A 20440-nucleotide genomic window follows, 5' to 3' on the forward strand; every position below is an offset into this window, starting at 1 on the left:
TACCTTTCAAAAAAAAAAAAAAAAAAAAAAATTTTAAAAAAATTAACATTACTGAAAAAAAAACCTAACATTCCAAAAAATAAAAAACCTACCAATGCAGAAAAAAATTACAATAAATAATTGTTATGGCTATTCTAAAACGCCACTAAAAATAAAAACCTATACTAATACTAAACTAGAGCTATAGCCCTAAATTGATTTAGCTTTTTTTCTAAACAAAATAAAAACTACACTACTCTACAAGTAAACTCCCCCTAAAAAAGCTATCTAAAAAAAAAATAATCTAAAAATTGCCAGAAAAAAAGCATTTGGTTGGACATTGCCCACTTACAAGGGTATTTAGCTCTTTTGCTGCCCATAAAAACAAAAAAACTCCCTAAATTAAAAAAAAATAAATAGAAAACACCCAAAAAAATCCTAACACTAAACCCAAAGATGAATCTGGACAGCAACGCTTCATCTTCATCCCAGCGGTGATACCCTTGCATTCCTTTTGGCTGATTTTCAAATTAGCCAATAAATTAAAAGCCAGTAGGAATGCAAGGATACCCCTATATAAAGGGGGTACCTCAAATTCAAAATTCAGTGTGCTGCAGGTGACCGCATGTAGATGATGTCAAGGACGTATTATAAGAAGATGAACAATGCCGCAGGGATAAAGATGTAGCTCTGCCACCAGATTAATCTTTGGTGAGTACCATCTTTGGGGTTTTGATTTTGTTAGATGATTTTTTTATTTATTTTTATTTCTTAGATTTTTTTTTTTTTTATTATTTTTTTTTTTTATGGTCAGCAAAAGGGCTAAATGCCCATTTTTGTAATGGTATGTTTTATTTTTTTCTAATGGCAGGGTTTTTTTTTTTTTTTTGCAATATTTTTTTTGTTTGTTTTGTTTCAGTAATGTAAGTTTCTTGCATTAATGTTGGGTTTTTAATTTAAGGTTAGTTTTTTATTTATCTTCTAATGGCGGTGAGTCCACGAAAACATTCATAACCTATGGGAAATACTTCACCTGACCACCAGAAGTAGGCAAAGACACCCTAAACAGAAACATTGAAGTATCACTCCCAATCCCCCTATCCTCTTAGTTGTTGTTTGCTTTGTTTGATGGAAGTTGGCAGAGAGAGGTGCTCTACTGAAGATTCAATTCTGATTGGACTCATTGTTTCTTTCAAGAGAAGACAGGGGAGTTGGTAAAAGCCATGTTATTCTCTTAGTAGAGATTTGTTGTCAATCTTTAATTAGCCACTGGGGGTCGTAGGGATGTTCCCATACCTCCTTCCAGATACATAGGCTGTCCTCCCTTTTACAGATTAACATTCTTAGTTACACTGATTTATCTCTGTATTACAGGTCCCAGGCTAATTCTGACTCGGTAAGTCACTTATTTCCCTTTTTCCCCCTAATGGCTTGTTGCCTAAATTCAGGGGTACTGGACTCCATCTGGGTTCAGGGAAAGGGACTAATTTGTTTTTCTTTTGCTGCCAAAGGGGCCTCTGGTGGGGGTGTGGCAGTTTTCCCTTTATAGGGTGCATGAGGCTCACTACAAGTGGCACAGGGTCCTCTGCCTCGATCTGCCATACGTACACGGTGCATGCTAATTTTGATAACTATGGCTCCAGTAGAGCTTTTGTACTAGCAGTAGTGAGGTGACATAAAGCACTGCTGTCATCTATTGGGGCAGTGTAATCTCACTCAACAGCAACTATGGTTCTTGCGGCAGTGTGGGGGCCTAAAAGACAAGGGGTGAGGATGATAACTCCTGGACAGTAAGGGGTTAATCTCTCCTTTTTTACGGCACTTTATTAACATGCGACTTCAGGACTGGGGTCGTTCCGGATGGGGACTATTAAATATTTATTTATACTTTATGTTCACACAGTGTGTGATCGTCCTTCCCACACTCTACTTAGCAGAAGACACTTTTATGAGTTCTGTCCCGTGTGTGAAGGCTAGCAGCCTTGAAGAGAGGGGAGAGAAGAGGGTGATCGTATTCTCTGTGACTGAGTGCTTAAACGTATGATTCAGTCCTCTGCATGGTGAATGGCTGTCAATACGATGCTGTTAATGCCAGTGGCGACGGGGTTAAACTTTTCCCTCCGCCGGTCTGGTTTGGCGCGCCTAATCAGGCTCATTATAGGTCATGGGCACAATACTACCACAGCATGGTTAGCACACTGTTTCTTTCCTCTGCATAGTTATTTCTTTACTATGCTACTCCCCACAGACAGCGCAGACCCTGTAGAAAATGAGTCAGTTCCAGTTGGAGCAACGGCATGGAGGCCTTTTTCTCAGTGACCATGTAGGTGGTAAACTGAACTTTCTCTAGCCCGGAACTGAGTCGCTTCCCTAGGGAGAATCAATGTGCTTTGACATGCTTAGGAGGGGAATGTGTGATAATTTGCAATACAGCCTTTCGGCTCTCTGCTTAACTAATGGAGGATAAAATTCCTCCTAAGAATATATAGAAATGATCAAACCTACTTATTTTAATCAGTATTTAAAACTCATGTTCCTATCAACATCTGCTATACTGCTCTTTAGAGTGCTGCCAGGGTTTAACCAGTTTGCTTTCTCTTGTAAGGTGTATCCAGTCCACGGGTTCATCCATTACTTGTGGGATATTCTCCTTCCCAACAGGAAGTTGCAAGAGGACACCCACAGCAGAGCTGTCTATATAGCTCCTCCCCTAACTGCCACTCCCAGTCATTCTCTTGCAACTCTCGACAAGAAAGGAAGTATCAAGAGATATGTGGTGACTTAGTGTAGTTTTACCTTCAATCAAGTAGGAACACTGATAGATTCAGTAGAAATGAAAAATTTTCTGACAGAGGTCAGATTATCAAAGCTTCTAACTTCCTGCCGTGCTCTTCATTCCACTTCTCGGCCGTCAGTGGCTCAATGTATGGAAGTAATCGGCCTAATGGTAGCGGCAATGGACATAGTTCAGTTTGCCCGCCTACATCTCAGATCACTGCAACTTTGCATGCTCAATCAGTGGAATGGGGACTACACAGATTTGTCCCTTCTGCTAAATCTGGATCAAGAGACCAGGGATTCTCTGGTGGTTTTCTCGGGTCCATCTGGAATGAGTTTCCGCAGGCCAGAGTGGACTATAGTGACGACAGATGCCAGCCTTTTGGGCTGGGGCGCGGTCTGGAACTCCCTGAAGGCTCAGGGTTCATGGACTCAGGAGGAAGCCCTCCTTCCGATAAACATTCTGGAACTGAGAGCGATATTCAATGCTCTTCAGGCTTGACCTCAACTAGCTGCGGTCAGGTTCATCAGATTTCAGTCGGACAATATCACGACTGTAGCCTATATCAACCATCAGGGGGGAACAAGAAGCCCCCTGGCAATGTTGGAGGTTTCAAAGATAATTCTATGGGCAGAGGTTCACTCTTGCCATCTCTCAGCTATCCATATCCCAGGAGTAGAGAACTGGGAGGCGGATTTTCTAAGTCGGCAGACTTTTCATCCGGGGGAGTGGGAGCTCCATCCGGAGGTATTTGCCCAGCTGATTCAACTATGGGGCAAACCAGAACTGGATCTGATGGCGTCTCGTCAGAACGCCAAGCTTCCTTGTTACGGGTCCAGGTCAAGGGATCCCCAGGCAGCGCTGATAGATGCTCTAGCAGCGCCCTGGTCCTTCAGCCTGGCTTATGTGTTCCCACCATTTCCTCTCCTCCCTCGTCTGATTGCCAAGATCAAGCAGGAGAGAGCTTCAGTGATTTTGATAGCACCTGCGTGGCCACGTAGGACTTGGTCTGCAGATCTGGTGGACATGTCATCCCTTCCACCATGGTCTCTGCCGCTGAGGCAGGACCTTCTACTCCAAGGTCCTTTCAAACATCCAAATCTAATTTCTCTGCGGCTGACTGCTTGGAGATTGAACGCTTGATTTTGTCAAAACGTGGTTTCTCCGAGTCGGTCATTGATACCTTAATTCAGGCTCGAAAGCCTGTTACCAGGAAAATCTATCATAAGATATGGTGTAAATATCTTCATTGGTGTGAATCCAAGGGTTACTCATGGAGTAAAGTCAGGATTCCTAGGATATTATCCTTTCTCCAAGAAGGATTGGATAAGGGATTGTCAGCTAGTTCCTTAAAGGGACAGATTTCTGCTCTGTCTATTCTTCTACACAAGCGTCTGGCAGATGTTCCAGACATTCAGGCGTTTTGTCAGGCTTTAGTTAGAATCAAGCCTGTGTTTAAACCTGTTGCTCCACCATGGAGTTTAAATTTAGTTCTTAAAGTTCTTCAAGGGGTTCCGTTTGAACCTCTGCATTCCATAGATATCAAGCTTTTATCTTGGAAAGTTCTGTTTTTGGTAGCTATCTCTTCGGCTCGTAGAGTTTCAGAGTTATCTGCCTTACAGTGTGATTCCCCTTATCTGATCTTCCATGCAGATAAGGTAGTTTTGCATACCAAACCTGGGTTTCTTCCTAAGGTGGTATCTAATAAGAATATCAATCAGGAGATTGTTGTTCCGTCACTGTGTCCTAATCCTTCTTCAAAGAAGGAACATCTATTAAACAATCTTGACGTGGTTCGTGCTTTAAAGTTTTATTTACAAGCTATTAAGGATTTTCGTCAAACATCTGCATTGTTTGTTTTCTACTCTGGACAGAGGAGAGGCCAAAAGGCTTCGGCATCTTCTCTTTCTTTTTGGCTGAGAAGCATAATCCGTTTTGCTTATGAGACTGCTGGCCAGCAGCCTCCTGAAAGAATTACAGCTCATTCCACTAGAGCGGTAGCTTCCACATGGGCTTTTAAAAATGAGGCCTCTGTTGAACAGATTTGTAAGGCGGCGACTTGGTCTTCGCTTCATACTTTTTCTAAATTCTTCAAATTTTATACTTTTGCTTCCTCGGAGGCTATTTTTGGGAGAAAGGTCTTGCAGGCAGTGGTGCCTTCCGTTTAAGTTCCTGACTTGTCCCTCCCTTCATCCGTGTCCTAAAGCTTTGGTATTGGTATCCCACAAGTAATGGATGAACCCGTGGACTGGATACACCTTACAAGAGAAAACAAAATTTATGCTTACCTGATAAATTTCTTTCTCTTGTGGTGTATCCAGTCCACGGCCCTGTCACTTTAAGGCAGGTGTTTTTTTATTTTTAAACTACAGTCACCACTGCACCCTATAGTTTCTCCTTTTTTCTTGCTCGTCTTTGGTCGAATGACTGGGGATGGCAGTTAGGGGAGGAGCTATATAGACAGCTCTGCTGTGGGTGTCCTCTTGCAGCTTCCCGTTGGGAAGGAGAATATCCAACAAGTAATGGATGAACCCGTGGACTGGATACACCACAAGAGAAAGAAATTTATCAGGTAAGCATAAATTTTGTTTTCTTATCCTACAGTTGCCATACCTTCTGGTTTATTACCGTTTTTAAAGACTATACTTACTTTTGTCTTATATATTATTCTTAGCGGGTGGTTTACCAGCATTCCTAATGCTTAGACAGGTTTAGTGGTCTGTTAGCATTACAAGTGTTTAGCCATATTTATTTGTACATAGAAATTAAACATATCTTGTGGTTTGTTACAATTAACAGTGTTTAAACATTCTATTTCTTATATAGAGAATAAAGATATCTGGTGGTTTATTAGCATCATCAGTCCTTAACCATATTGGTTTTTTATATGGAAAATAAAGATATCTGGTGATTGTTTAGCATTAACAGTGCTTTCACATACTATGTTCTTATTCATTTTACCAGTGCCTAGACATACTTATTTTTTATCCACAAAATAACATATCTTGTGGTTTATTACAATTACCAATACTTAAGCATGCTATCTCTTATATAAAACATATTCTCCTATGGGGGTTTCTCTTATTCATCAAATAACCCTGTTTAGTGGTTTATCGGCATTACCAGTACGAGATCGTATTTATTTTTTATATAGAGAATAAACACATCTGGCAGTTTTTATCAGCATTTCAAATGCTTATCCATACATATTTCTTATATGGAAGAGAAACATATCTAGTGATTATAAGCAGTACACCTGCTTGGACATAATTGTTTTTCTTTCATGTAATTGGCAAGAGTCCATGAGCTAGTGACGTATGGGATATACAATCCTACCAGGAAGGGCAAAATTTCCCAAACCTCAAAATGCCTATAAATACACCCCTCACCACACCCACAATTCAGTTTTACAAACTTTGCCTGCTATGGAAGTGGTGAAGTAAGTTTGTGCTAAGATTTCTACGTTGACATGCGCTTCTCAGCTTTTTTTGAAGCCCGATTCCTCTGAGTACAGCGAATGTCAAAGGGATGTGAAGGGAGTATCACCTATTGAATGCAATGATTTTCCTAACAGGGGTCTATTTCATAGGTTCTCTGTTATCGGTCGTAGAGATTCATCTCCTACCTCCCTTTTCAGATCGACGATATACTCTCATATACCATTACCTCTACTGATAACTGTTTCAGTACTGGTTTGGCTATCTGCTATATGTGGATGGGTGTCTTTTTGGTAAGTATGTTTTTTATTACTTAAGACACCCCAGCTATGGTCTGGCACTTTATGCATTTATATAAAGTTCTAAATATATGTATTGTACTTATATTTGCCATGAGTCAGGTTCATATTTTTCCTTGTGCAGACTGTCAGTTTCATATTTGAGAAATAAAACATATTAAGAAATATTTTTTTCTTACCTGGGGTTTAGTCTTTTTTCATATTGACTACTTTTTACTTACAAATTGCTGCCAGTATTAGGCCCACGGGTGCGCCAAATGCAAGACTTTATTGCGTCATTCTTGGCGAGAGTATTCTTTTGGCACAAAAAGTTGGTCCGTTGACGCAAGTTCGTCACTTCCGGCGTCGTAGTTGATGCGGAAGCCTTACACACGGTTGCGTCGTTAGTGTGACGCAAGTGTGTCATTTCCGGATATTCATTGGCGGCAAAAAATTTCTCTTACGTTGTTCGTCATACTTGCCGCCAAATTTTTCATTATTTTTATACCCCATTGCTGTTTGCCTCTTGCCTTTCTCTATGTCAGAGGGCTATGCTGTTTGCATTTTTTCCCATTCCTGAAACTGTCATATAAGGAAATTGATAATTTTGCTTTATATGTTGTTTTTTCTTTTACATTTTGCAAGATGTCTCAATCTGATCCTGCCTCAGAAGTATCTGTTGGAACTTTGCTGCCTGACATCGGTTCTACCAAAGCTAAGTGCATTTGTTGTAAGATTGTGGCAATTATATCTCTGAATGTCATTTGTAATAGTTGTCATGATAAACTTTTACATGCAGAGATTGTATCCATCAGTAATAGTACATTGCCAGTTGCAGTTCCTTCAACTTCTAATGTACATGATATACCTATGAATTTTAAAGAATTTGTTACTGATTCTATTCAGAAGGCTTTGTCTGCATTTCCGCCTTCTAATAAACGTAAAAGGTCTTTTAAAAATTCTCATAAAGTTGATGAAATTTCAAATGACCGACAACATAATGATTTATCCTCCCCTGATGAGGATCTATCTGATTCAGAAGATCCCTCCTCAGATATTGACACTGACAAATCTACTTATTTGTTTAAAATAGAGTATATTGTTAATTACTTTGGATATTGAGGAAGCTAGTCCTCTTGACGTTAAGACTAGTAAGCGTTTAAATCCTGTTTTAAACCTCCTGTGGTTACTCCAGAGGTTTTTTCCTATTCCTGATACTATTTCTGATATGTTTTCTAAGGAATGGAATAAGCCAGGTACTCCTTTTATTCCTAAGTCAAGGTTTAAAAAATTGTATCCTTTACCAGCAATTTCTATAGAGTTTTGGGAAAAGATCCCCAAAGTTGATGGGGCTATTTCTATTCTTGCTAAACGTACCACTATTCCTATGGAAGACAGTACTTCTTTTAAAGATACTTTAGAAAATAAACTTGAATCTATCTAAGGAAAGCCTATTTATATTCAGGTCATCTTTTCAGGCCTGCAATTTCTTTGGCTGATGTTGCGGCTGCATCAACTTTTTGGTTGGAGAATTTAGTATTGTAGTATTGGATTCTGACATATCTAGCATTGTTCGTTTACTGCACCATGCTAATCATTTTATTTGTGATGCCATTTTTGATATTATCAAGATTGATGTTAGATCCATGTCTTTAGCTATTTTAGCTAGAAGAGCTTTGTGGCTTAAATCTTGGAATGCTGATATGACATCTAAATCTAGATTATTATCTCTTTCCAAGGTAATCATTTATTTGGTTCTCAGTTGGATTCTATTATTTCAACTGTTACTGGAGGAAAGGGTGTTTTTCTGCCTCAGGGTAAATCTAAGGCTTCTAACCGTTTTCGTTCCTTTCGTCAAAATAAGGAACAAAAATCTAATCCTTCCCCCAAGGAATCTGTGTTCAATTGGAACCCTTCCTCAAATTGGAATAAATCCAAGCCTTTTAAAAAAACCAAAGTCAGCCCCTAAGTCCGCATGAAGGTGCGGCCCTCATTCCAACTCAGCTGGTAGGGGGCAGATTAAGGTTTTTCAAGGATTTTTGGATAAATTCTGTCCAAAATCAGTGGATTCAGAGCATTGTCTCTCAAGGGTATCGAATAGGATTCAGATTAAGACCTCCTGTGAGAAGATTTTTTTTCTCACGTATCCCAGCAAATCCAGTAAAAGCTCAGGCTTTCCTGAAGTGTGTTTCAGACCTGGAGTCTTCAGGGGTAATCATGCCGGTTCCATTTCAGGAACAAGGTCTGGGGTTTTATTCAAATCTATTCATTGTCCCAAAGAAGGAAAATTCATTAAGACCCAGTTCTGGATCTGAAAAATTTGAATTGTTATGTAAGAGTACCAACTTTCAAGATGGTGACTATAAGGACTATTCTGCCTTTTGTTCAGCAAGAACATTATATGTCTACAATAGACTTGCAGGATGCATACCTTCATATTCCAATTCATCCAGAACATTATCAGTTCCTGAGATTCTCTTTTCTAGACAAGCATTACCAATTTGTTGCTCTTCCATTTGGCCTAGCAACAGCTCCAAGAATCCAAAGGTTCTAGGTGCCCTACTCTCTCTAATCAGAGAGCAGGGTATTGTGGTGTTTCCTTATTTGGTCGATATCTTGGTACTAGCTCAGTCTTTACATCCTGCAAAATCTCACAAGAATCAACTAGTGTTGTTTCTTCAAAAACATGGTTGGAGGATCAATTTACCAAAAAGTTTCTTGATTCCTCAGACAAGGGTCACCTTTTTAGGTTTCCAGATGGATTCAGTGTCCATGACTCTGTCTCTAACAGACAAGAGACGTTTGAAATTGATTGCAGCCTGTCGGCACCTTCAGTCTGTCATTCCCTTCAGTGGCTATGTGCATGGAAGTTTTGGCCTCATGACTGCAGCATCGGACGCGATTCCTTTTGCTCGTTTTCACATGAGACCTCTCCAGCTTTGTATGCTGAATCAATGGTGCAGGGATTATACAAAGATATCACAGTTAATATTCTTAAATCCCAATGTTCGACACTCTCTGACGTGGTGGTTAAATCACCAGCGTTAAGCTCAAGGGGCTTCCTTTGTTCAGCCAACCTGGACTGTGATCACTACAGACGCAAGTCTTTCAGGTTGGGGAGCTGTTTGGGGATCTCTGACAGCACAAGGGGTTTGGAAATCTCAAGAGGCGAGATTACCAATCAATATTTTAGAACTCCGTGGAATTCTCAGAGCTCTTCAGTTTTGGCCTCTGTTGAAGAGAGAACCGTTCATTTGCTTTCAGACAGACAATATCACAACTGTGGCATATGTCAATCATCAGGGTGGGATTCACAGTCCCCAAGCAATGAAAGTAGTATCTCGAATACTTGCTTGGGCGGAATCCAACTCTTGTCTAATCTCTGCGGTGCATATCCCAGGTGTAGACAATTGGGAGGCGGATTATCTCAGCCGTCAGACTTTACATCTAGGGGAGTGGTCTCTCCATCCAGATGTGTTTTCTCAGATTGTTCAGATGTGGGGTCTTCCAGAGATAGATCTCATGGCCTCTCATCTAAACAAGAAACTTTCCAGATACCTGTCTAGGTCCAGGGATGTTCAGGCGGAAGCAGTGGATGCGCTGACACTTCCTTGGTGTTATCCTGCTTACATTTTCCCGCCTCTAGTTCTTCTTCCAAAAGTGATATCCAAAATCATCATGGAACAATCGTTTGTGTTGCTGGTGGCTCCAGCATGGCCACACAGGTTTTGGTATGCAGATCTTGTTCGGATGTCCAGTTGCCAACCTTGGCCACTTCCGTTAAGGCCGGACCTTCTGTCTCAAGGTCCGTTTTTCCATCAGGATCTCAAATCATTAAATTCGAAGGTATGGAAATTGAACGCTTAGTACTAAGTCATAGAGGTTTCTCTGACTCAGTGATTAATAATATGTTACAAGCTCGTAAATCTGTGTCTAGAAAGATTTATTATCGAGTTTGGAAGACCTACCTTTCCTGGTGTTCTTCTCATATTCTCTTGGCATTCTTTTAGAATTACTAGAATTCTACAGTTTCTTCAGGATGGTTTGGATAAGGGTTTGTCTGCAAGTTCCTTGAAGGAACAAATATCTGCTCTTTCAGAAAGATTGCTAAACTTCCTGATATTCACTGTTTTGTACAGACTTTAGTTCGTTTTAAGCCCGTCATTAAATCAATTTCTCCTCCTTGGAGTCTTAATTTGGTTTTGAAGGTGTTACAGGCTGAGCCTATGCATTCTTTGGACATTAAACTACTTTCTTGGAAAGTGTTTTTCCTTTTGGCCATCTCTTCTGCTAGAAGAGTTTCTGAGCTTTCTGCTCTTTCTTGTGAATCTCCTTTTCTGATTTTTCATCAGGATAAGGCGGTTTTGCGGACTTCATTTAAATTTTTGCCTAAAGTTGTGAATTCTAACAACATTAGTAGAGAAATTGTTGTCCCTTCCTTGTGTCCTAATCCTAAGAATTCTTTGGAAAGATCCTTACATTCTTTGGATGTGGTGAGAGCTTTGAAATATGTTGAAGCTACTAAAAATTTCAGGAAGTCTTCTAGTCTGTTATATTTTCTGGTCCTAGGAAAGGTCAGAAGGCCTCTGCTATTTCCTTGGCTTAAGCTTTTGATTCATCAAGCTTATTTGGAGTCGGGTCAGGCCTCGCCTCAGAGAATTACAGCTCATTCTACTAGATCAGTCTCCACTTCGTGGGCTTTTAAGAATGAAGCTTCAGTGGATCAGATTTGCAAAGCAGCAACTTGGTCCTCTTTGCATACATTTACTAAATTCTACAATTTTGATGTATTTGCTTCTTCAGAAGCAGTTTTTGGTAGAAAAGTTCTTCAGGCAGCTGTTTCAGTTTGATTCTTCTGCTAATGTTTTAAGTTTTTTTTTCATTATAAGAATAACTTATATTTTGGGTTGTGGATTATTTTTTCAGCGAGAAATGGCTGTTGTTTATTTTTATCCCTCCCTCTCTAGTGACTCTTGAGTGGAGTTCCACATCTTGGGTATTGATATCCCATGTGTCACTAGCTCATGGACTCTTGCCAATAACATGAAAGAAAACATAATTTATGTAAGAATTTACCTGATAAATTCATTTCTTTCATAGTCCATGAGGCCCACCCTTTTTTATGGTGGTTATGATTTTTTTGTATAAAGCACAATTATTTCCAAATTCCTTTGTTGATGCTTTTTACTCCTTTCTTTATCACCCCACTTCTTGCCTATACGTTAAACTGAATTGTGGGTGTGGTGAGGGGTGTATTTATAGGCATTTTGAGGTTTGGGAAACTTTGCCCCTCCTGGTAGGATTGTATATCCCATACGTCACTAGCTCATGGACTCTTGCCAAGATGAAAGAGATGAATTTATCAGGTAAATTCTTACAGAAATTATGTTTTTTATTTGGAAAAGAAGCATATCTGGTGAATTATCATCATCTCCAATGATTCCCATACTTATTTCTTATATGGAAATTAAATATATAAGGTGGGTTTAGCATTACCAACGCCTAAACATAATCATACAGTAATATATCTGGTAGTTTTTTCAGAGCTATCAGTACTTAATCTCTATATATTAGCAGTTCCAGTTGAGACACTCTTCTTTACTTTAATGCTAATAACCTATCTTTGATTTTCCTAGCTTTATCTTGCTTTTCAAGCCTTGTTATTCTGTAATATTTTTTCAGTGTTTGAAGAGTATCAGGTCCTCGTGCACGAGGACCTAGTCATGACCACCATGAATCTGAAGGAATCATGTCTTCACCTTCCAATTCTGAGATTTTTCCAATTTCCACATCTTTGGTTTAGCTACGGCCTTCAGGATCTTGACAAAGGTTCTATGAGTCGTCCTTTTTATAAGCAGTCTACAAGGTATTGCAATCGCCGTGCTTGGCCAACATCTTGGTTTGGGCTTAAATTTTAACTTTTAGTGACAGCTCCCACAGAGAGTTACTCTGGAAATCATTTTGGAAACAAATTCTCATTTCGAGGAATGTAAAGCATTACTTTATATTTTATCTACATAGCTCAAGCAGGCAGAAGCTTAGGGCTGCTTGTCGTGTATTTCATTCTTCTCGGCCTTCAGTAGATCAAGGCATGGAAGTGGTAGGTCTTATGATTACACTTCAGATTCTATTCCATTAGCTCATTTTCATTTGAGACCTCTACAGTTAGGTATGCTCAGACAGTGGAGTGGGCTCAGACAGTGGAGTGGGGTACGTTCAGATCTGTCTCGGGTAATATTTCTGGATCCACAGACGATAGTCTCTTGACCGGTCTGGTGGTAGTCGGAATCCTGTTCTTAAGGGAATGTGTTTTCTATGTCCATTCTGGATGATTTTTTCCTCAGATGCAAGCTTGTTAGGGTGGGGTGGTTTGTGTGGTTCTCTGAGGTCTCAGATAACCTTTTCGCCAGTAGGTAGCGTCTCTTCCCATCAACATTCTGGAATTGAGGGCCATGTTCAATCCTCTCCTGTCTGGCATCAGCCTCGTTCCGCCCGTTCTATTCGATCCAATCGGAAAACTTCACAACCGTGGTTTATGCCAACATTGGGGTGGAACGCAAGGTACCCTGCATTCTTCAATGGGCAGAGACATACCATTGTCAGATATTAGCAATCCAAATTCCGGGTGTGGAGACCTGGGAAGTGAATTATCCGGGTAGACAAACTCTTCTCTCAAGCGAATGATCTCTAAACCAGGGTGGCGTTCCTTTTTGGTCTACTGGGTAGCCTTGCATGCTTGCAAGCAAGAAGTGGAGAGTTCGACTCCAGCTGCTACCGTTGTTTTCCGCTATATGTTCCATGTCTCTCAATATCAGACTAGTAGCATTTTAAAGAAAAAGGTTGTTTAAAGGTGTTCTGCGAGATCACCCACATGTGGGTCGTTCAGAAATAGACCTAGTGGCTTCCCTTCTCAATGTCAAATTACCAAGATTCGGCTTGAGACTGAGAGACCTTGAGGCGAGCTGTTGGACACACTGGCGACCCCTGAGAATTCTATTCAGTGTATCTGTTTTCCTCCAGTCGTGGTGCTGCCCTGAGTGGTAGCTCGGATCACGTAGGAGGGAATGTTATATGCTTCTCTGTGGCAGTTGCCTTTGAGGCCATACCTTATAGAACAAGGCCGTTCTTCTATCACAACCTAAATACTCTGAGGCTGACTGCTTGGAGATTGATCAGCTAGTCTTGTCTGAGAGGATTCTCTGAGAAGGTAATCGATACTCGCATTCAGGCCTCATACTAGATGTATTAACTATTAATTATCTAAAAAAACTGACCTCTATTGGATTGAAAAACATGGAATTTCCTGACTTAGAGTGAGGATTAACGTATCTTGCATTTTTTTTTTTTTTTTGGGAATGTCTGAAGAAAGGCCTCTTAGCCAGTTTTCCTTAAGCTTCAGAGTTCTGCCTTCTCAGTTCTGTTTCACAAGAAGTCAACTCGCGGGCCAGATGTTCAGGAGTTAGTTCAGGCTCTTGCTAGCATTAGACCTGTTTTCAAACCTGAGCTCTAACTTTGTTCTTAGAGTTATTCAGCAGGCTCCGTTTGAGCCTATGCATTCTGTTGATATCGAATTGATCACTTGGAAAGTGATCTTTTTGTTAGCTATTTTCTCTGCTTGCAGTGTTAGAATTATCTGGTCTCCTATGTGACCTGCCTTATTTGGTATTGCATTCTGTTAATGTGGTATTGAAACAAAAACTGGGATTTTTATCTATGGTAGTTACTACCCACAACATCAGCCAAAAATTGTGGTTCCATCTCTTTGTTCCAATCCGTCCTCTTCTTAGGAGAGGTTGTTGCATAATTTGGATGTGGGAAGAGCGTTCTACCTCACGCTTTCAAGGAATTTCATCAGTCATCTTCCTTGTTTTTCCTGTTTTTCTGGTAAACGCAAAGGGCAGAAGGCCTCAGCTGTTTCTCTTTCCGTCTGACTATGAAGCCTTATTCACATTGCTTACACAGAAATGAGCCAGCAGCCAGCCTCTGTTCCCAATTACGACATATTTTAACCGTGCAGTGTCTTCTTCTTGAGGTTTCAGCTGAACAGGTTTGCAAGGCTGTTACTTTACTCTCTTTCTTAAAATTCTACAATTTTTATGTTTTTGATTTAGAAGGTTCTACAAGCTGTGGTGCCTATGACTAGGACTGCTTTCCCTACTTTCCCTCCCTGACATTTGTGTACTCCACAGCTTGAGTATTGCTCTCCCATAGGTTATGAATGTTTTGTGGACTCTCACTGCCATTAGAAGGAAAATAAAATTAATTAATTTCCTTCTTGGCAGTGAGAGTCCATAAACCCTACCTGATATTGTGTAGTGGCGGCAGTCTTGCACCTATGTACCCCTTGTGTCTCTCTAGTTTTACGTATTCTTGGCTTGAACTACTGGCAGGGTAGGGGAAGTGGGAGGGAAACTTCAATGTTTCTGTTTGGGGTGTCTTTGCCTCCTCCTTTTTTTACATGGATATATGATCCCCAGCTCTTCAAGAAAGCCAATCCATGTTAAACTTAATTTCTTTACAGAGCACCTCTCTCTGCCTACCTCCATGATATGAGGCAAATAACTACTGGGAGGGTAGAGGAAGTGGGAGCGATATTTATAGTCTTGTTTGGGGTTTCTTTGCTGCCTCCTGGTGGCCAGGTGAAGTATTTCCCATAGGTGATGAATGTTTTCGTGGACTCTCACTGCCAGGGTTAATAGCATAGTGGGTTACTTTGCAATGCGTTGGTTAGGTGGTTTAAAGATTAATAGTTTAGCGGGGACTTTGCAATGTGGGGTTGTGGCAGTTTGGGGTTTAATAGTGTACTGGGGACTTTACATTTGTCTATGCGGCGGGCTAGGGGTTATTAGAGATTGGGGACTTATAGCGTTTCTAGTTAGTGTGCGAGTATGGGTGTCAGTAGTGGGGGGTTTTTTTGTTTGTTTTTTAATACACTTTCTCTCTCCATTGAAGTCTGAGAGAGTATGTTAACGCGTTTGCAATATTGTAACCTTTGGTCTTTGCATGCGTCAGGTTAGTGCTCGAGCAAAAAAAGGTTTACTTTTAGCTTGTAAGCGTGCAAAGAGCAAAAGTTGAGCATGTGAGCGGGAGCAGTAATTACCACTCCACTCGTAATCTAGCCCTAAATGTGGTTTATAAGACTCTTGCTTATAAACTATTGCATGTAAGAAGCTGGTATCCAATGAAAGATTAAATCCAGTTTTAATCAAATTAATTTCAAAAACTTTTGAAATTTTAATGTTTAACCTTTTCACTGCTAGGCACACCCCAGTGCTAATTTTTTTTTAATTTTTTGGCTACCTACATTAAAACCCTTATGTAAGTAATTTTCAGTGACTGACTCACACAAATCATATATTCATTTTTTAGCAGGCCCATAAGATTTAGAATATACAATTATTATATTTATATTTCATGTCGTGAGATAGCAGCAGCAAAAAAAATGTATATTTCTTCTGTTATGTGTGATCAGTCCACGGGTCATCATTACTTCTGGGATATTATCTGCTCCCCTACAGGAAGTGCAAGAGGATTCACCCAGCAGAGTTGCTATATAGCTCCTCCCCTCTACGTCACCCCCAGTCATTCTCTTGCACCCAAAGACTAGATAGGAGGTGTGAGAGGACTATGGTGATTATACTTAGTTTTTAGAACTTCAATCAAAAGTTTGTTATTTTACAATAGCACCGGAGCGTGTTATTACCTCTCTGGCAGAGTTTGAAGAAGAATCTACCAGAGTTTTTCTTATGATTTTAACCGGAGTAGTTAAGATCATATTGCTGTTTCTCGGCCATCTGAGGGAGGTAAAAACTTCAGATCAGGGGACAGCGGGCAGTTGAATCTGCATTGAGGTATGTAGCAGTTTTTATTTTCTGAATGGAATTGATGAAAAAATCCTGCCATACCGTTATAATGAACATGTATGTATGCTTTACACTTTAGTATTCTGGGGATGGTATTACACCGGAATTACTCTGTAAAAGTACATTAAACCTTTTATTAGGTATTTTTCATGTTAAACGTTTTTGCTGGAATGTAGAATCGTTTGCATTAATGAGGTACTGAGTGAATAAGTATTTGGGCATTATTTTTCCACTTGGCAGTTTGCTTGTGTTAATTATGACAGTTTCGTTTCTCTCTCACTGCTGTGTGTGAGAGGGAGGGGCCGTTTTTGGCGCTCTTTGCTACGCATCAAAAATTTCCAGTCAGTTTTTCTGCATGATCCGGTTCATCTCTAACAGAACTCAGGGGTCTTCAAACTTCTTTGAAGGGAGGTAGATTCTCTCAGCAGAGCTGTGAGACTTATATAGTGACTGTGATTTAAAACGTTGCTCTGTAATTTTTATGTTTAAAATTTAATTAGTTTTATTTTACTAATGGGAACAAACCTTTGCTAAAAAGTTGTGTTGTTTGTTAAGAGTGATGCTATAACTGTTTTTCAGTTCATTATTTCAACTGTCATTTAATCGTTTAGTGCTTCTTGAGGCACAGTACGTTTTTATTAAATAAAATTGTAACCGAGTTGCATGTTTATTGCTAGTGTGTTAAACATGTCTGATTCAGAGGAAGATCTATTATTAATGGGAGTGATCCATCCGGTTCCGCGGTCGGAACAAGGACAAGGGTTTTACTCAAACCTGTTTGTGGTTCCCAAAAAAGAGGGAACTTTCAGGCCAATCTTGGATTTAAAGATCCTAAACAAATTCCTAAGAGTTCCATCGTTCAAAATGGAAACTATTCGGACAATCTTACCCATGATCCAAGAGGGTCAGTACATGACCACAGTGGATTTAAAGGATGCTTACCTTCACATACCGATTCACAAAGATCATTACCGGTATCTAAGGTTTACCTTCTTAAACAGGCATTACCAGTTTGTAGCCCTTCCATTCGGATTGGCTACGGCTCCAAGAATCTTTACAAAGGTTCTGGGTGCCCTTCTGGCGGTACTAAGACCGCGAGGAATTTCGGTAGCTCCGTACCTAGATGACATTCTGATACAAGCTTCAAGCTTTCAAACTGCCAAGTCTCATACAGAGTTAGTTCTGGCATTTCTAAGGTCGCATGGATGGAAAGTGAACGAAAAGAAGAGTTCTCTCTTTCCTCTCACAAGAGTTCCATTCTTGGGGACTCTTATAGATTCTGTAGAAATGAAGATTTATCTGACAGAAGACAGATTAACAAAGCTTCTAAATGCATGCCGTGTCCTTCATTCCATTCAACTCCCGTCAGTAGCTCAATGCATGGAGGTGATCGGCTTAATGGTAGCAGCAATGGACATAGTTCCCTTTGCACGCCTACATCTCAGACCGCTGCAATTGTGCATGCTGAGTCAGTGGAATGGGGATTACTCAGATTTGTCCCCCACTCTGAATCTGGATCAAGAGACCAGGAACTCTCTTCTATGGTGGCTTTCTCGGCCACATCTGTCCAGGGGGATGCCGTTCAGCAGGCCGGACTGGACAATTGTAACAACAGACGCCAGCCTTCTAGGTTGGGGCGCTGTCTGGAATTCTCTGAAGGCTCAGGGACAATGGAGTCAGGAGGAAAGTCTCCTGCCAATAAACATTCTGGAATTGAGAGCAGTTCTCAATGCCCTTCTAGCTTGGCCCCAGTTAAAGACTCGGGGGTTCATCAGGTTTCAGTCGGACAACATCACGACTGTAGCTTACATCAACCATCAAGGAGGGACAAGAAGCTCCCTAGCAATGATAGAAGTATCAAAGATAATTCGCTGGGCAGAGTCTCACTCTTGCCACCTGTCAGCAATCCACATCCCGGGAGTGGAGAACTGGGAGGCGGATTTCTTGAGTCGCCAGACTCTTCATCCGGGGGAGTGGGAACTTCATCCGGAGGTCTTTGCCCAAATACTTCAACGTTGGGGCAAACCAGAGATAGATCTCATGGCGTCTCGCCAGAACGCCAAACTTCCTCGCTACGGATCCAGATCCAGGGATCCGGGAGCGGTTCTGATAGATGCTTTGACAGCACCTTGGAACTTCAGGATGGCTTATGTGTTTCCACCCTTCCCACTGCTTCCTCGATTGATTGCCAAAATCAAACAGGAGAGAGCATCAGTGATTCTAATAGCGCCTGCATGGCCGCGCAGGACTTGGTATGCAGATCTAGTGGACATGTCATCCTGTCCGCCTTGGTCTCTACCTCTAAGACAGGACCTTCTGATTCAGGGTCCATTCAAACATCAAAGTCTAACTTCTCTGAAGCTGACTGCTTGGAAATTGAACGCTTGATTTTATCAAAACGTGGTTTTTCTGAGTCGGTTATTGATACCCTGATACAGGCTAGGAAGCCTGTTACCAGAAAGATTTACCATAAAATATGGCGTAAATACCTATACTGGTGTGAATCCAAAGATTACTCCTGGAGTAAGGTTAGGATTCCTAGGATATTGTCTTTTCTACAAGAAGGTTTAGAAAAGGGTTTATCGGCTAGCTCATTAAAGGGACAGATCTCAGCTCTGTCCATCTTGTTACACAGGCGTCTGTCAGAAAATTCAGACATCCAGGCCTTTTGTCAGGCTTTAGCTAGGATCAAGCCTGTGTTTAAAACTGTTGCTCCGCCATGGAGTTTAAACTTAGTTCTTAACGTTTTACAGGGTGTTCCGTTTGAACCCCTTCATTCCATTGATATAAAATTGTTATCTTGGAAAGTTCTATTTTTAATGGCTATTTCCTCGGCTCGAAGAGTCTCTGAGTTATCAGCCCTACATTGTGATTCTCCTTATCTGATCTTTCACTCAGACAAGGTAGTTCTGCGTACTAAACCTGGGTTCTTACCTAAGGTAGTCACTAACAGGAATATCAATCAAGAGATTGTTGTTCCATCCTTGTGTCCAAATCCTTCTTCAAAGAAGGAACGTCTTCTACACAATCTGGATGTAGTTCGTGCCCTCAAGTTCTACTTGCAGGCAACTAAAGATTTTCGCCAAACTTCTTCCCTGTTTGTCGTTTATTCTGGACAGAGGAGAGGTCAAAAAGCTTCTGCTACCTCTCTCTCTTTTTGGCTTCGTAGCATAATACGTTTAGCCTATGAGACTGCTGGACAGCAGCCTCCTGAAAGAATTACAGCTCATTCCACTAGAGCTGTGGCTTCCACTTGGGCCTTTAAGAATGAGGCCTCTGTTGAACAGATTTGCAAGGCTGCAACTTGGTCTTCGCTTCATACTTTTTCCAAATTTTACAAATTTGACACTTTTGCTTCTTCGGAGGCTATTTTTGGGAGAAAGGTTCTTCAGGCAGTGGTTCCTTCTGTATAATGAGCCTGCCTATCCCTCCCGTCATCCGTGTACTTTTGCTTTGGTATTGGTATCCCAGAAGTAATGATGACCCGTGGACTGATCACACATAACAGAAGAAAACATAATTTATGCTTACCTGATAAATTCCTTTCTTCTGTTGTGTGATCAGTCCACGGCCCGCCCTGTTTTTTAAGGCAGGTACATATTTTTTAAATTATAATTCAGTCACCACTACACCCTTGGTTTCTCCTTTCTCGTTGGTCTTTGGTCGAATGACTGGAGGTGACGTAGAGGGGAGGAGCTATATAGCAACTCTGCTGGGTGAATCCTCTTGCACTTCCTGTAGGGGAGCAGATAATATCCCAGAAGTAATGATGACCCGTGGACTGATCACACAACAGAAGAAAGGAATTTATCAGGTAAGCATAAATTATGTTTTTATGTTAGGATTTTGGAAATATTGATCATGACCAGGTAGCCACTGCTTTAACTGTGATCACTTTACTAAATTGCCATCAAGGGTAGCCACATGTAAATAAGGGCCCATACAGGAGTTTGGAGGGTCATTATATAATACTTAGAGAGGCTAGTTTGTGCAGTACAGAAATAAAAGCACTTTTTGTTACTCATTTCTATTGTATTGTCATTATCTTTATTAGCAGTTGTGCACTGCTGGTCTGAATATTATTTCTCTTGTAAGGTGTATCCA

General features: G+C 40.7%; 1 protein-coding gene across 1 annotated transcript in view; it reads left to right on the forward strand.

Moving 5' to 3' along the window:
- STAG2 (stromal antigen 2) overlaps positions 1–20440 on the forward strand; it is an 848979-nt gene that overhangs the window by 784884 nt on the left and 43655 nt on the right. The gene's annotated exons all lie outside the window — the stretch shown is intronic.

The sequence above is a fragment of the Bombina bombina genome, chromosome 1 (genome assembly GCF_027579735.1).
Source record: "Bombina bombina isolate aBomBom1 chromosome 1, aBomBom1.pri, whole genome shotgun sequence".
NCBI classification, from domain to species: Eukaryota; Metazoa; Chordata; class Amphibia; order Anura; family Bombinatoridae; genus Bombina; species Bombina bombina.